The 13,152-nt window shown below is 34.7% G+C and overlaps 1 non-coding gene across 1 annotated transcript; it reads right to left on the bottom strand.

The window, feature by feature from the left end:
- Positions 1–1,126: 1,126 nt before the first annotated feature.
- Positions 1,127–1,230, bottom strand: LOC123649579. The gene has a single exon (XR_006739077.1). It is a non-coding gene; the product is annotated as a small nucleolar RNA U13 (small nucleolar RNA).
- Between the last annotated feature and the right edge of the window lie 11,922 nt (positions 1,231–13,152).

The following is a 13,152-nucleotide window of genomic DNA, read 5'->3' as shown; positions in this document are numbered from 1 at the left end:
GCTTCCACATAAATGCATAAAATCTCAGAAAAAACTGCTGGAGTTTTGGTTTGTTTCTTTATTTGTTTGGGGGACTTTTTTTGTTTGTTTTTATTTAGGGCTTTTTAATAGGAGATAATTTAGAAAAAGTGAATTGAAGGGTAGTATTAAAAGTTTATTGAAAGTTCTGTACATGATCTATATGCTTTTAAGCATATGAAAGAACTGAAATCATATATCATTGACCAGAAGCTTGTCACAATTTTAATACTGCTGCAAATAAAGATAATACTGCTTAGGGTTAGATAGAGGAAATATTAATGTAATGTGCAAGCTAAAGTGACTAAACATGCTGGTGTAACATTTGGTACAGGGCACTTTGTTCTATGTACCATGTGCTAAAGCCACACTATAATTTACCTTCAGATTGTGCATCATGCTATGTTAATATATATGAACTTATGTGTTTTTTTCCTAAATATCTGTCTCTCAATGAGATTATAAGCTTCATAAGAACAAGAACTGCATTTTGGTGTTCAACACTGTATCTGTATAGTTCCTGATACTGCAGCATACACTGGCAATAACTATTTCTTACGTGAATGAAAGGGTCCTGGGGAATTTGATCAGATTGTTAAAGGATCCATAACTTTTGTCAAATTAGAAAACATCAGAGATATTAAGTAATTCATTTTGGAAAAGGAAAGGAAAAGATAAGAAAAAATTCATAGCCATTTCCAAATGTTAAAAGTTATTTCCAGTAGAAGATGAGATGGACCTGTTTTTGTTTCTTACTGTGGGCAGAACTGTGATAAAAAAACTAGAAGTTTCAGAAAGATGGATTTCAGGTACACCTGAAGAAAGGCTTTTCTAAAAAGTAGAAGCATTTATAATGTAATAGGTTGCCAAGTGATGTACCAAGCTCCCAAACAGAGATTTAAGCAGAGAAAGAATAGGTATTCATTCATACTAAAGAAATTTTAGTTCTTTATTTCTTTTAGATTGATTGGCCTTTGGATTCAATTTTTTCTAAGATCACCTACAGAATTGAGATTTTATGATTAGTTGATATTGTTATTTAAAGCAAAATAAGAAATTAGAATTATTATAATTTACTAAACCTATACACTTTTTTTTTTCTTTTTCTCCTCAGTGGGGTAATGTGCTGAGGTCATAACAAGGTTTGAGGGAGACACATCTCACTCATGCACGTAAAAACCCAATCATCATGCTCATGAACTACAAAAAGATCTAAACCTATAAACTTTTTAAATCAACTGACATATTCGATGAACTTAATATTTTGCAGACTCTATGCTAATTAAAATATATTTTTATAATTAATTTTAAATAATTATCTGGAGATGAAAAGTTTTCACAGCAGTGAAAATAAATTAGCAAATTTAGATGTATTAAATGTTTATTTAAAATAAAGAATCTTCCCTCGACAGTGTTCAAACTCAGTTGAGAATGGCAAATCACTGAATGTCACCTCAGTTCTCTCTCTTGCATTTCAGGGAAGTGTCCTGAATTTAGTCAACATTTTCTCCTACAATGGTATCCTGCCTCATACATTTGCTAATTGATTCTTTTTATCTATTTATTCTTTTAAGCAGATGGCATTCATATACTACATCAATGCCCCTTATATTTGAAGGAAAAATGATTGAAAATAACGCCCCTGTATACAACTGTACTGAAGAAGCTGCAGCAGCCTCTTGTCATCATTCTTATCTGTCCTTCTGGAGCTCACATTTCCAAGATAGATTTTGTCCTTCCTCCGCCACTCAGACTTATAGTCTGCCAGAGACTTGCTTCAAATTGACAGCCTCATTTCGGAGGGATGATGATAGATTATACCTTTCATATTTCCAGATCAACTGAATTTCTTTTGTCAAAATGCATACAGAAGTTTTGGTGGCGGTGGTAGAGACCAGGAAGGTGGGAAAGGTTATATTACTGTTGAACAAATGGGATGGTGCTCTTGCTTTCAGTGAATCTGCAAGACACATGGATCCTTACCCACAGTGAGTTTGAGCATTGCCGTGTGACTTAATTTCACAATATGTAAACAGAAGTGGCTTTAGTCAATTCTAAGCAGACATTTTAAGAGCCAGCACAGTTTCCATGTCCCTCTGCCACAAACTTGTAATGTTGTAACCAGACACTACTCCGTCCACCTTGGACCTAAAGTAAAAATATCATGGAATAGTCACGCTGAGAATGTGTTGAGCGAAAATTGTTCTGTGTGGTTGTGAGCCACTGAGATTCAAGGCTTGCTTGTTACCACAGCATACCTGTGGCCTCAAGGCTACCTGGGGCCTTCCAGATCCCCAAGTGTGGCCCCTCAACTGAATCCATGTTCTGTAAAATTTGGATTCAGTCAAAAGGCCACACTCGAGCCAGAAGGCCACATGTGGCCCCAAGGCCACAGGTTCCCCACCCCTGGAAGGTTTCAAGTGAGAACTGAATTCTTGCAAATGAGAGCTTTTCATTAAGAAACTGGATCCTCATTTCTTACAATATTGGGAGCTTGGCTACAATTAGTCTTACTTTCCTAATTGGTTTCAGACCCTCTTAGGTCTATCTTGATTGATTCTGAAATACAAGGTTTGAGATTTCTTATCCCAGAGACGTGGATGAAAGCAATTAAAAACAGATCACATGTGGCCCTGGAAACAACGTGGAGAAAGCAAAATGGACAGGAGGAGGCCCCATTTGCATAGTGTGAATGGGGAGTCCCAGGGTGAGTCTGAACGGACCCAGCTCCAGTGGACTCAGAAGTAATTTTATGTAAAATGCATAATCACCTTGAATGGAAAACAGTAACTTCGCTAATTTATGTGGCTTAAAAAATAAACCACAAAATAAATTTTGAGTAGAAGAGGAGAACATGTTGCTGTAGATAAAGATATTAGAATGAGGTTTTTGGCTTCAGGAACAGAGAGGAAGTGGCAGCTTTTAAGAACAGGAACAGGAAGAAATAACAGAATTTTGAAATGTGTTGGATGAGCAGCCTGGATGTGGGAGAAAAAAAAAAAAAAGTAAGGTTTGTTAATGATGCCAAGGTAAAGTGATTGAAAAATGAGCATGTCACCAAATGCAGAGAGAGAAAAAAACACAGATAAGGAAAGACAGATGAACACAAGAAGGAGAGAGGCTGGTAGATAACTCTTGCTTATACTCAACCACTTGGCATAATGAGTTTGTTGCAGTAATTAACATGGAGTCCATGATGTTCCTTCTCTCTTTGGCGGAACGGTCACTACTAGGTATTGCTTTCAATGCATTTATTTATTTAGCTCTGAATCAAATTAGGATAGCACTTGAATGAATTCTACAGACAAACAGAGAAATTAGTTTCTCTGGAAATATTAAGGGAATCATAAGAAAATATCAATCTTTGTTATTTATGGGGTGCCATTTCTAAAACATAAGAATGAAGTAAATTGAAGGTTTTTAGACTATTAATTTTAACTTATCTGCATAGTTCCTCATGAGAGTATGATAGTCTGTCTGTATTTGAAAATAAAGATAGATGTTGCTCCAACCTACAGAATAATAGCCAGAAGAAGAAAATACATTTTAAGGGAAACAAAGAAAAAGACTAGAATTTTTTCAAGATTATATCAAAACAATGATATGTCAGTAATGAAATTTAGAGGTTATAACTATCAGGGATTCCAAATCATTTAAGAGGAAGCACCATTTTCTGAATGTTTTAAATATTATAGAAATAATAAGCTTGTTCCTTACTGCTTTAAGAGGTTGTTGTAAAGTTCAAATGAAATATGAATGTATACTAGAAGCAATCTTATTTTTGTCTTTATTGACTAGCCTGATAAACAGAGAGTCTTCTCCATTGCCCCCTGATAAATTTACCCTTCAGCTGACTTTGGCTTTCTGAATACTAAGGAACAATAGACTCTTTGTCAGAAAGCCCATGAACATAAATTCCCCTGAATTTTCACTGTTAATCACTACAGAAGACTTTTTCTCAAATCTGTTATATCATTCATACTTGTTATTAAAATTATATAACTCAGTTAAAGATTACATAAACTGATGGAATATGAATATGAAAAGAAAGAGATTTGTGTTTTGGAAATTTGGAACTCTCTAATACCATTTTTAAACCATGTTATCAAATTAATTTGTGTAAGGAAACATGAAAGTTGGGGGAAAAAAACTGTAAGCATTGATTAGGAGTTAATGCATTCAGATCATTTCACATGTATCCTCATGTTCTAACACAAGTTTAAAGAAACTGAACCTGAAAATTTCATAGACTTTATCAAGGGTGTATTTTATTCAAGGAAAACAATAAGGAATTCCAATTCTCCAGCTCCTATGTTAGCTCATATATGGCTTTACTAGTTTATTAATACAATAGTATTGTTATTTTATGCTATGTTTAAAGGCTCTCTTTTAGGTGCCAGGTATACTGTGATGAATAACACAAAATTATGTCATTATGAAACTTATGTTGTCGACCAGAAAAAACATCATAGAATGTTATATACTTTCAAGTGATATAAAGAAAAATAAAGCTAGCTGAGGGATGTAAATGAGAAGGAACCATTTTAAATAGATTGTCCTGGAATGGCATCTTTTCTATGATGATACTTGAGCCCAAACCTGAATTATGTGACCTGAATTATTGAGTGTGGAGAGATTATTTCTGGCAGAGGATATACTGAATGAAGCATCCTTGTAAGGTATATTTGAAGAAGAGCAAGCAGGCTGCTGCTGATGGAGTAAGGCATGCTGGGAAACATGGTGCAGCTCCTCCTGTGAGGCCAGGTTAGGGCTTTAGATTTCCTGTTAAGTTAATGGAAATCCTTTGGAGTGTTTCAAATATTGGAATGTCATGATCTGATGACTCTATTACAATAGTAAATACAATAGTAAAATACAATTAAGACAATAAAAATAGAGAATGCTGAAAGAAAAGTTTATAACTCTACATAAAGATGTTTTTAAATAAATTTATGAGAATATTTTATAATTTAAAATATTATGTTTAAGGAAGGATTTATGTTTCCTTGCTTTAACTGATATCTATTTGTTCTTCTCAATTAAACAGATTAAGTGGATTTATACTAACATTATACAGACTTGTTTTATTAAATGAAACTAATAGCATATTAATAGCAATAATAATTGATAAATCGAAATGTTACTATGTATCAGGAATTTTATTTTGCATTTTACACACAAGTTCTAATTTAATCTTCATAAAAGCCCTCTGAAAAAGTAATATATTGTGATGATTACATGTTTAGGCTCTAGAATCAGATTGTATAAAACTATTTTACTGCTCTGCCATTTACAACTTGGATAACTCTATGCCTGGAATGTTTATGTGTCATAGTCTATAGATTCTCCTCTATAAATTGGGGAAAATAATAGTATATACACCTTGGGCTTATTAAAAGTGTAAAGTGGCATAATGTAGTAGATAAACTGGCACACAAATAATATTCGCTATTACAACAGTTCTCTGCCCTTCAGAATGAAGAAATTGAAATTTAGAGAGATAAATGCATTTGTAAAAAGCATGTAACAATTATCTTTGTCGCATTAAGACTCATATTTGGATCTATAGACCAAGCTCCTCATTATTTTTAACCAATTAGGTAACTCCCTGGCCTTGCATAGTTGCTTTCTACTTTATAAATTCTCACAGCATTTGGAACTTTACATTCCATGGGTGTCAGTAAAGAATGGATAACAAAAATCTTTCTCCCAGCTTCCTAAAGATTAGAATGGCTGTGTAGCAGAAATGAATAGCCTCAATATTTGTATGTTGAATAAATCCATATATCATTCTTGTACAAATAAACGCATACTGCAAGTAGCCAAATTCTTAGCATAGCCGATGACTTCATCATGATCAAAGCTTAACTTCTGAAAATTGATATCAGTGTACCAGTTTCATGCAAATGAATGTGTTTCTAACATAGGTTTGATAAAATTATGAATTCTCTGAATATCAAGTTGAGAAATGGATTAGTCAAGAAAGCATACCCTTAAAAAACTGTGAACATAAAATCAGAGTAATTATTCTCATCCTAAATAGAAATATTACTTTGATTTTTATAATACTGTACAGAGTATCTATAATCTAAATAAAGATAGTTTATAAGACAAGTATGTTCAACCTTTTCCATTCAATTCCAGCTGAACCCTGCCATTTACACATATATGTTATATATGTAAATTTGTACTTATCTTATAATTTTTTTCCTTTGTATACTGGATTAAAAGTTGTATGAATAACTCATTTGTTTCTAAATAGAGCCCGTAGCAAAATGGTGAAAATTTCTTAAATTCTTTAATTTTCAATTTAGGTTAACTTTTGAATTTATTATCTTTTAATGTATTTATTTACTTTGGAAATTATTTTTTTCCAAGACAGTTTGTGATATGGCTTTTTTTGCCTAATTGATATATTATAATTTTATTTCCAACTCAAATGATTAAAGATGCTTGTTTTTGAAAGCCGTAAAATCTCATTTTTTTGTTTATTCTAAGGTACTAAAACAAAAAATATTGGGATACATTATCTGCTCTAGAGAACCATATGCAGTAATATATATAAGTAGAATGTAATAATATTGAAAATCATACAAACCCTAAAGTAACATCCAACACTTATAATCATTTTTATATGTGCTAAGTGTAAGTTACTCATGCCGAAATATTCCTTTGAAAATAAAAGTTTCCCAGAAGATATGCCTTATATTTCTATTTTAATCAATAAAAAATACTACACACAAAAATTTTCTTTCCATTATTAAAGGACACAACACGTAGCGTTAGTAGTGAAAAAACAGAGTTGAAAAATACACTAAATGTATTCTGTTTTTTGCCATCATCATATTCAAATATATATACTAGTTATTTGTGATCAAAGTGAAAATCATATGAAGATTACTTCTTCATATAAATAAAAATTTGAGAAATGTGACTTTACAATATTTTATATTCACACAAATGACATGCAAGGAACTCTATTATTGCTATTCACATTAATGGTTCAGTGGAAGTCCTCGGGAATTTTAATTTCTAGAGAGAAGAAAGGCATTCTGTAAGATTGCTTAATAATTTCATGAAAAAAATATGGAACTAGTTGAGAATATTGGAAAAGGATTAGAGTTTGTACTTTATCAATGCCTACGAGAAAAATGTCTGACATGAAATAAAAATCACAGTTATATAGTTTTTATATCCTAGAAGAAGAAAAATGTAACATAAGTTGCTTTAAGTTTTACCTACCACAGTTAATACATAATAATTTAGCAATGCAAACAAGTAATTTCTGCAATGTCACAGAGTTTTTGCTCTCAATATTGAGTGATAAAATGAAGTATTGTAAGTAGTAATCTGAGTTATTTTTCAACATCAATTGCAAGGGAAACTGTATAATTAGCTATAAACACACACAGATATGCATATAAAATACATATATATCATTAAGTTAATTTGTCAAAAATGTTTAATTTGTATCCTTTTTTTTTTTTTTTTTTTTTTTTGAGTCAGAGTCTCACTTTGTTGCCCGGGCTAGAGTGAGTGCCGTGGCGTCAGCCTAGTTCACAGCAACCTCAAACTCCTGGGCTTAAGCAATCCTACTGCCTCAGCCTCCCAAGTAGCTGGGACTACAGGCATGTGCCACCATGCCCGGCTAATTTTTTCTATATATATTTTTAGTTGGCCAGATAATTTCTTTCTATTTTTAGTAGAGATGGGGTCTCGCTCAGGCTGGTCTCGAACTCCTGACCTTGAGCAATCCACCCGCCTCGGCCTCCCAGAGTGCTAGGATTACAGGCGTGAGCCACCGCGCCTGGCCTTGTATTCTTTTTTTTATTTAATATATATATTTTTTATTTAAGAATATTACTGGGGTACAAATGTTTAGGTTACATATATCGCCTTTGCCCAGCCCGAGTCAGAACTATAAGTGTGTCAATCCCCCAAGACAGTGTGCACGGACGGCACTCATTAGGTATGAATATACCCATCCCCTCCTCCCTGTCCCACCTCCCCAACACCCAATGAATGTTACTATGAAGAAAATGTTGGAAAAAACTCTTATAGAAATCGGCCTAAGGAAAAAATTTATGAAGATGACCCCAAAGGCAATCATAGCAACGACCAAAATAAATAAATGGGACGTGATCAAATTAAAAAGCTCTGCATAGCCAAGGAAACTATCATGACAGCAAACAGACAACCCTACAGAATGGGAGAAAATATTCGCATGCTACACATCCAATAAAGGCCTGATAACTAGAATCTATATAGAACTCAGGAAAATCAGCAAGAAAAAAATCAAACAACCCCATTAAAAAGTGGGCAAACAACATGAACACAAACTTTTCGAAAGAAGACTAATGGTCAAGAAACATGAAAAAAATGCTCAACATCTCTAATCATCAGGGAAATGCAAATCAAAACCACAATGAGATATCACTTAATTCCAGTGAGAATGGCTTTTATCAAACAGTGCCAAACCAACAAATGTGTTCAGTTTTTTACTACATACATGCTCTTTACTTCGTAGATGCTCTTTTACATTTTTTCACCTAATTTTAAGTTTGATTTTTTTTTTAAGTTTGAATTTCGTGAGAAATAAATAGAAGACTAACAAGGAATAGTCTGACATTTGTAAAGACCAGAAATTAATTCTTTCCCTCTTCATTCTCCTCTCCTCTCAAATCTCCACCCCCACCCCACCTCCACCACTCTGCTAAATCCATTCCCATCACAGGTAACAGGAAATAGATTTTCAAAGAATCCAGAAGTATTAATAGGTCACAAAAAGATTGCATTCAGTACTATGTCCCCTATGCTTCATGCTGTGTATAGAAAATCAATGATACTAGTAAATATATAAATGAGTAGCTGGAACCATATCTGTTTAGTTCAAATCCCATTCTTGAACATCTGAATTTTTCTAGGCACCATGATAAACAATGATCTAAGGAGATAAATAAAGCACAATATTTTCCCTTATGGAACTCAAACCTTATACTGAATAGTTAACCAAGTTTTCTTACATGGTAAGGTAGTACATGAGACTTTGAATAAGAAATAAAATTTTACCCTGTTATAACCACTGATATTAGAAGGTTGTTTGTTATACCAAACATTATTACTCATTATTTCTACAATGAGAATAAAAGCCATAAACTAAGGCAGAGACAAGTAGTCTAGGCACTGGATGACCATCTCTGTGATCTTCCCACTATCCCTGAACTGCAGATACTAACTACTTGGTTTGTGAAACAAATAACCCCTGACTTACTGATTTATTTAAGACATTTTTGTTAGGCTTTTCTGTTACTTGCAGCAAAATAAAACTAACTACTTTAACTGACATGCTTTCATAAATAGATAGATATCCAACTTGAAACATCAGAAAACATTTTAAAATATAGTATTATATGTCTTAGTTATTACTTAGCCACTGTTTTTATCCTGTAGAAAGTAACTGTTCCATAAAGACAAGAATGCATTTATTTAGTTAATTAATTTAATTCTTTGTAACAAATTGATTAACACTCACTTTTGCCTATTTTTTTCCATTTATACACTTACTGTGTAGGCCATTTCATAACACAGCATCACTTAGCTATAATTTTAAAACTTACACTATTTGGGCTTATTAACAAATTTGCATCATGATTTATTTATCTTTTTGAGGAGTTACAATTTGATGTGTGCTAATGCAAAAAACCATGTGCAAGTGCTAAACTACATTGTAGAGATTCATAAATCATGCTTCTCTAGAAATTTGAATCAGTTTTTTAATAATTGATAAATTATTCCTAAACATCTGTTTGAATTAAATATGCTGATTATTTTAACTGCTACAATTAGTTAACAGCCCATTAATGACTTATGACTGGCTAATTGAGTTGTCTGTATTCCAACTGAGACCATTATGAGATAGCAGAAAATAAACTAATTTTAAAACTTATGCTATAACTAATTGCAATAATAAAAATGTATATAATAATGACAAAATCATTATTCTATTTTTGTATTTTTATAATCACAAGCAATTTCTATCTGCATATGCTTTAATCAGATGACATTAAACATTTGGAAAAATTCTTGCAAAATTATATTAGCTTCTAATGTGGACACTTAACAGATATTTAAGGTGGCCTTGATAAAGAATGCAAATAAATCATTTTTTGAAAATATCCAACATTCTCCCTGAGTTAGACAAGAAAGGAGACTTTTGCGAAATATAATGGTTTCTTCAACTTGATGACAGATTAAAAATCAATCTTCTTATAAAATTTACCATTTGATATCACATCTTTCATATGACTTCATACATATATTTCATATTCTGCATATACATATAGTGAAATTCTGCCATATATAGTGAAATTTACAAATCATAACCATGATATTACAAAATCATACAGCTACTAATGAAGTGAAATTATAAAAATTATTTTGTAATTAGGACACTATTAAATGTATCAGATAGATCCAATAATCCCTTGTGGAAATCTTTGCTAAAATGAGAAGGATTATAAAATATAATCACTTTGCTAAAATATATACTTCAACATTTTTCTTTTATGACCAACCATTTAATTAAATACCATGAATTATTTCAGTAACTAGTTAACAAGTAATCAAACCACTTTACCAAGTATAAGAGGAAGTACATCAAGAACACATAACTTTCCTTAGAAGAGGGGAAAAGTATAACAGCACTATTATCACTCAATCATTTAATTTGAATCACTATAGATAAAAATAAAGCCAATACTTTAACCATCCTGACTAGTCATTACTTCCATTTCATTAGTTATTCAGAAAAAAAATAGAAACTGTGCCTATTCTAAAAACTAAATTTCACGAAATAGCATGAGGTTACTGAAACAAGCGTATGCAAGTGGGAATTGACCAACGAAGTATGTCTACTATGAAAAATATTTTCCATTAACTATTCAGTTTCAGAGTCATATTAGGTATCAGAAGTATCATCTTCAGTGTATAGACGACAACACTGAGAAGTAGAGAATTGTGATTGATTCCATTACTGATCAGCAAATATTCACTCCATTTCAGCTAGAGCACTAGCACAAACATACATGGAGGCAACTGAAACTAAGCTGGGATTTGCTGCCTAAAAACAGGTTCAGCCCATCCCAGCAAAGGCCAGCTAAGGTAAAGACTGACACAGAGGAACCTCAGCCAAGTTTCACATCAATGAGTGGAAAAATAAATGCTCAGTGTTAACAAAACAAATCAGTTTTGAGTGATGTATTTTATAGTATTATTTTGAAAAGAGCTGACAAATATAGAAATAGATACCACACAAATATAGAAATAGATACCAGATATAGGATACTGACAGTAGTGTGTGATAAGGAAAACATTTTAGGAGGCTGAAAAAATGGCTCATATTATGTAGAGCTTAAACTTGATAAAATTGCCATTTCACTAACTGGGAAGGTTTTACAAATGTATCTTACAAACTTCTGGTTTCATTTTCGTTAAAGATGTTTATAGACCCATGGGAGCAGAGACAAGATGGCTGACCAGAGACGCCAGCTCCCAGATCATCTTAGAAAGAAGGAAAAGTTTTAGAAATAAATATAGATTGGGTGTAATTCTGAGGGAAAAGTGCCGGAACCTACCAGAAATTCCACAGGAAGAAGTTGCAAAGCAGAACATGAAGGAGCAAGATATCAGCAGCGATCAATCTCTGAGAGGCTTGGAGTCTGGTGAAACGGGTAGGTGGAGTGGTTTGCTTCTCCCTCACTCACATCTCCGGCTGTCAGCAGGCTCCCGAACTGCTGGAGAGCCTTTCTACCATCATGAACCCAAAAGCGGCTGCTGCCAGTGAACTGGGAGCTTCTTGAGGACAAAGCACCAGGCAAAGCCCCCTTGGGGTTGCTTCCCATCACCAGACCTGAACCAAGATGGCAGGCACCCGTATTGCTTCTCCACACACTGTGTGTGTGTCTTTGTCCTCCCCATGGGGCTTCATTCCCTCAGTTTTCACCTTGCTCATTCCCGCACAAACATTTCCCAACTACTCCAGGTCAGATTGCAGGGGCCAGAGACGCTGGTGGGTCCTAGGGTATCTGTGTGATGGCAGAACATTGACATTATGGCTGTGCTGCCTTCTGAAGAGAGGAACAGAGATGACCGAAATGCCAGCCTTCCTCCACTCAGATAATTTTCCTCCTCTTCCCCTCCCCAACCCGTGGCTTCCCAGAGACCATAGAGCCAGAGCTCTCAGGAGTGGCTGCTTCCCCTCTGTTTGTACATCCACCATACTGAGGCTTCTATAGAGAGCAGGGCTCAACACTTTCCTCTTAAATACGTATAGCAAGCTAAAGGGTGCACAGACTGTGAGCTCCCTGCTTACAGGCCCTGCCCGGTGCTGCTCACCCGGCTGCTCCATCAGAGCAGGGCACGTGCTGAAGCAGAGGGACATCAAACCTGTTTGAGCACCCCATGGACAACTCAGGACCCACATGCTTCTCCCTGGCATGGTAAGAGATTGATCTTCGGGGACCTGGGGACAGGCCCGTAGGCCATATCCTGTACCCCCAGGACTTGATCATATTGCTCGGGGATACAGAGGGGAGATTTGCGAACTAATCTCAGGAAGCAGGGAACCTGCTTGGGCAGAACTGAAAAGAGGGTGCAGTGTGGGATCCAGCCACAGCGTACTTGGGGAGCACTCCTTCCCCCCACAGGAAGGCCGCACTTTCTGCCCAGGGTGGGATCGTGGTCAGAGAACCTCCCAGCCTGTAACACCATCGTGGAGGACCTCAGCTAGTTTCAGAGCCTGCCTGCTGGCAGAGGCCAGAGGTAGACCACAGACCACGTAGCAGTGCAGGGACAAGAGCAAAACCTGCATCTAACAGCCAGATTGCGCATCCCAGATAAGCCATTAAGAGAAAGATAAAATCAAAGACATGTAAGAGGATTAAGGTGGGCTTCAATAGGCAAATTGTCCTAAAGAACATTTTTTTTTTACCCAAATTACATGTATTCAAATCTAGAAGGAAAAAAGGAAGGCGGGCAGGTAGGTAGATTGATAAAATCTCAACTCAAAAAGTGTGGGTGTACTCTTTGGTATATAGAATTGCCTGAAATCACACATAGAAAACTCACAATGCATTC

This window comes from Lemur catta, chromosome 13 (genome assembly GCF_020740605.2).
Source record: "Lemur catta isolate mLemCat1 chromosome 13, mLemCat1.pri, whole genome shotgun sequence".
Taxonomy (NCBI): Eukaryota; Metazoa; Chordata; class Mammalia; order Primates; family Lemuridae; genus Lemur; species Lemur catta.
This window is presented reverse-complemented; position numbering and strand designations above follow the sequence as displayed.